Here is a 5,288-nt window from a genome sequence, read left to right as displayed (position 1 = left end):
CAGGTCTTGGCAAAAATGTCTTGAGTAATACCCCACAAGCACAGGCAACCAAAGCAAAAATGGACAAATGAAGTTACATCAAGTTAAAAATCTTCTGCATGTCAAAGGAAATGATCAATAAAGTGAGGAGACAACCCACAGAATAGGAGAACATATTTGCAAACTATTCACCTGACAAAGGATTAATAACTAGAACAGATAAGCAGCTCGAACTACTGTATAGGAAAAAAATCTAGTAATCTGATCTTTAAAATGGGCAAAATATTTCAATAAACATGTCTTAAAAGAAGGCATATGAATTGCAAGCAGTTATATTATCAGAAACATGCAAATCAAAACTACAATGAGATATCATCTTATCCCAGTTAAAATGAATTTTGTCCAAAAGTCAGGCAACAGCAAATGCTAGTGAAAATGTGGAGAAATGGGAAGCCTGGTACACTGTTGGTGGAAATGTAAATTAGTACAACCACTATGGAAACAGCTTGGAGGTTCCTCATAAAACTAAACTAGAGCTTCCATATAATCCAGCAATTTCACTGCTAAGTATATACTCACAAGAAAGGAACTCAGTATGTTGAAGAGATGTCTACATTCCCATGTTTGTTGCAGCATTGTTGAAAATAGCCAAGATTTGGAAGCAACGTAAGTGTCAATCAACAGATGAATGGATAAAGAAAATGTAGTATGTATACACAGTGGAGCCAGAAAGAAAGAATGAGATTCTGTCATTTTTAACAACATGGATGAGGGTTATTATGTTAAATGAAATAAGCCAGGCACAGAAAGACAAACTTTGCATGTTCTCACTTATTTATGGGCGCTAAGGATCCCATTGAGTTGAACTCAACGGAGATAGAGAGTAGAAGGATGGTTACCAGAGGCTGAGAAGCATAGTAAGGGGGCAGTTTGGTAGGGCCATGGAGGGAAGTGAGGATGGCTAATGGGTACAAGAAATAGTTAAAAAGAATGAATAAGAGGTAGAGGTACTATTTGATTGCACAACAGGGTATTTGTGCTAATAGCACAACAGTAGTATTTGTACTGATAACACAGTTTGTACTGGTAGCACAACAGTAGTACTTGATACCACAACACTGCAATTGTCAATAATTGACAATTATTATAATCAATAATAATTTAGTTGTACCTTTTAAAATAACTGAAATCATATAATTCAATTTTTGTAATACAGAGTAAATGCTTGAGGAGATGGATACCCCATTTACCATGCTGTGATTGTTACACGTTGCATGCCTGTATCAAAGTATCTCATGTACCCCATTTATACACACAACTACTGTATACCCACAAAAAATAAAAATAAATGTGATATAATAATCAGGTATGGTTTTGCCGGGGTATATATTACATTGTTGTATTTTGCCTAGTCTATAGGATTAGGGGGAATAGCTGTGGTAAATTCCCACAGAGGCAGTTGCAAAACTCCCTACACTTCTCTCTCCCATTTGCACTTTAGTTTGTTAAAATCTGCTAAAGCTGTTTCTAATTCACTACTTTGTAGCATTCTTTGGCTTTGTTTTGGAGGACTAGTAAATCAGTTAGCTGATATTGGTTTGAAAACCCTGAATCATAGGTCTTAAGCATTATTTGGAATTCCTTGGCAAACCTAAGGTGTCTTGAGTCAGATCAGGAAATCCAAACATCAGAGCACTTAATTTTGACTTGGTGTAAGGTGTATATCTTATGTTTGAACCCACTCTTCCTGTGGGTTTTGTTTTAAAAGAAATGACTACTATTTTGTCTTCTCCTGTAGCCATTTCTGGACCCTTTGTGGTTTAAGAAGGAATACAGGGAGGAGAAAGAGAAAAAAAATGAAATCATCCAGGCAAGGAAGTTTAGAAAGCAGAGGTTTAGGAGAAGAAAAAGAAGAGACAGTTTCTGGCAGCTTCCTGATTTTAGAAGCTGATTTTGCTACTTTTCTTTAATTCTGAGGTAGTTTCAAATATTTTGTTGTTACCTTTCTGGAAAGAAATAAGTTTATCATTTCTACTTTTGGATGTTTTTAGGTGCCAGCTAAAATACAAAACTCATTTATTTTCCTTGATGCAGAAACCTAACTTCTCTAATTTAGCATACCAGAAGACCAGTTTGGGAATATTTAAAGTTCTTCACTTTGGGAACCTTAAATGTTGGTCGTCCTTAGTAAAATCCTCCCTTTACATAAATGTTTGCAAGAAGAGGTGCTATAATTATCACACATAAAACCAGCTGGGGTGCCCAAAGGGGGACACTCTCCTTGCCTGTCCTTGATTTTAGAGATTTTTTTCTCATTTTTCTTTAAAAGGAGTAGTTGAACTGTGGCTTGTGATTTGGTTAGAGGATCAGAGTGTGCCGATTGTGGATGAGACTCCATGGTGTCTATCACTGAGTCGTTTCTGTCCTCTTGTATCTCCCAGTTTCTCTGTCTTGGCATTTATCACCTCCAGGGAGATGCAAATCAAAACAATACCAGACATTACCTTATCTTAAGTAGAATGGCCATAATCGAAATGACAAAAGAGAACAAGTGTTGGCAAGGATGTGGAATAAAGGGAACTCTTATAAACTGTTGGTTTGAATACAAATTAATACAGCCACTATGAAAAACAAGTATGGAAGTTTCTCAACCTAAAATGGAACTACTGTATGTTCCAGCAATTCCACAACTGGGCATATAGCCAAAAGAAATAAAATCAGTATGTTAAAGAGATAGCTACACTCCCATGTTTATTACAGCACTATTGACAATGGCCAAGATATGGAATCAATCACAGTGCCCATCAAAGAATAAATGGATAAGACAACATGGTATGTAAACATAATGAAATGCTATTTGGCCACAAATATATGGCATAATAAAATTAATGGCAGAATAAAATTCTGCCATTTAAGACAACATAGATGAACCTGAAGGACATTATGTTAAGTGAAATAAGCCAGACATAGAGAGACAAATAACACAGGAATTTATTAAATGTGGAATCTAAACAAGCTTATCTCTTAGAAGTAGAGAGTAGAATGGTGGTTACCAGAGCCTGCGGTGGTTAGTGGGGAGGACAGGATGGAAAGATGTTGGCCAAAGGAAACATAATTATTATTAGATAGAAGAAATATATTTTACAAGATCTGTTATGCAGCACGGCAGTCATACTTAATCATCATATATTGCAGTCCTGAAAAATGAAAAGGTAGTTGATGTTAAGTGTTTTCACCACAAAAAAACAATAACTTTTAGATCATGCATTTGTTACTTCGCTAGATTTAATCATTTTATAATCTATATGTAATTCAAAACATACATAATAAACTTACACAATGTTATTTTCAATTAAAAACAAATTTTAAAATTATGCTTAAAAAATTTTTTATTCAAGCTAGAATTTGAATATAGCTAAATATCTTCAATAAATAAGAAAAATTAAAATAATTTCAAAAATTAAAACTAAGAGATTTGCTTGCCAATAGGAGCTGCATAAGAGTGTACTCAAGAAGAAAATAACATTTTCCTGTATGAAGGTAAAATTAAAATGAAGGGGTGAGAGACAGACCTTGAGAATACAAAATCATAGTGGACATTGAACTGAGGAAAGCACACAGTTCTTGGCACCAAAAAATTAAAAGATATTGAGATATTATAAAAGTACAATTCACATGTTTTATTTAAATCAGAAAGAAAATTATGTGCTTTTTGTATAATTTAATTGATTACAAAGAAATAATTTTTAGAAAATTTTATCACCAACTTGTTAAAAATAGATGGCACTTCCATTGAAACTTTTGCAGAATATTGATGATTCTTTTATCAGATCTGATTAGCACCAGAGGACTGACAGTGGCATAGGCATTGACCACAAACTTGTGGACACCATAGGTGACAGGGCCAATTACCCATAACAGCATTGTGGATGATGAGAGGATGAAGTCCACTGAGTACATCAGCACAAAGAAATTCACCAGCATCAGGATGGTCTTGGCGGCCATTTTCACTAGAGAGGTCCTTAATATAAGGCTGCTGCTGTGAAAGTGCTGGGAGTGCCTCTGATGCTTGGACAAAAGAATGACCATGTATACACTTGAGAGCAGCGTGATTCCTATGAAGAAGGCATCTCTGGATAATGACAGCATAAGAAATAGCGCCCCGATGAGGACATTCATTGGGAAAAATGTGCAATATTTGCTGATATTCAAAATCATCTGGGTCATTGGAATAACCTACAGTGTAGATTATCATGTCACTACTGAAAGACAAATTGCTAAACCAAAAAACGGATAAGCCCAGGGTATCGCATTTTGTAAATTTATGTTTAAATCTCACCAACCAGGAGGTGCTGGGGCTGATGGTAATGGCCTGGAGCGTGCTCAGGAGGCAGGTGGTGCAGATGGAGAGGCCCCTCATCACCTTGTGCAAATAGAAGAAAGCTTTAGGCCGGGCGCGGTGGCTCATGCCTGTAATCCCAGCACTTTGGGAGGCCGAGGCGGGTGGATCACGAGGTCAGGAGATCGAGACCATCCTGGCTAACACGGTGAAACCCCGTCTCTACTAAAAAATACAAAAAAAAATTAGCCGGGCGTGGTGGCCTGTAGTCCCAGCCACTTGGGAGACTGAGGCAGGAGAATGGCGTGAACCCGGGAGGTGGAGCCTGCAGTGAGCTGAGATCGCACCACTGCACTCCAGCCTGGGCAACAGAGCGAGACTCCGTCTCCAAAAAAAAAAAAAAAGAAAGAAAGAAAGCTTTACGTCTAAAGTTATTCTGAAAATTCAGTGACTCAAACATGTCTGGAGACAAAAACTCCATTGCAGTGAAGAGCATTACTTTGTCCACAGGTGACAAAGGCCAAATGACAGGTGACCAGGTCATGGGTCTTAGGCCTGTGATCCTGAAAGAATGTAAAATTGTGGAAGAGAAGATGGAAGATGTTGGCTGAGATTCTAATGCTAGCTTGACAACTAAAGGCATTTTTAAAAGATAACATAAGTGAAAACTGTGTTCATCCTAATGGCATAGAAGAAACATATTTTGTAGATCTGAAAAAAAATGACTTCATATCATCAATGTTCTTTCTTCAGTGTTTGAAATTATTACCATCATTATTATTTTTATTTTACTCACTTATTCTTGATTAACCTTGATGCTAAATTCTTGATAATGTACCCCCTGCACTCTTTTCTAAGCCAAATAATTATATATATATATATAATTATAAATATATAATTATTACTCTCTCTATATAATGAATACATTTACAATCATGCCTGTATAGGGTGCACACTATCTATATTCCTA

At 36.4% G+C, this 5,288-nt stretch overlaps 1 pseudogene; it reads right to left on the bottom strand.

Moving 5' to 3' along the window:
* Window positions 1-3,738: 3,738 nt before the first annotated feature.
* Window positions 3,739-4,977, bottom strand: LOC107972606 (putative vomeronasal receptor-like protein 4; annotated as a pseudogene).
* Window positions 4,978-5,288: the final 311 nt, after the last annotated feature.

Source organism: Pan troglodytes, chromosome 16 (genome assembly GCF_028858775.2).
Source record: "Pan troglodytes isolate AG18354 chromosome 16, NHGRI_mPanTro3-v2.0_pri, whole genome shotgun sequence".
Lineage (NCBI taxonomy): Eukaryota > Metazoa > Chordata > Mammalia > Primates > Hominidae > Pan > Pan troglodytes.
The sequence above is the reverse complement of the archived record's forward strand: the minus strand, read 5'-3'. Positions and strand labels throughout refer to the sequence as shown.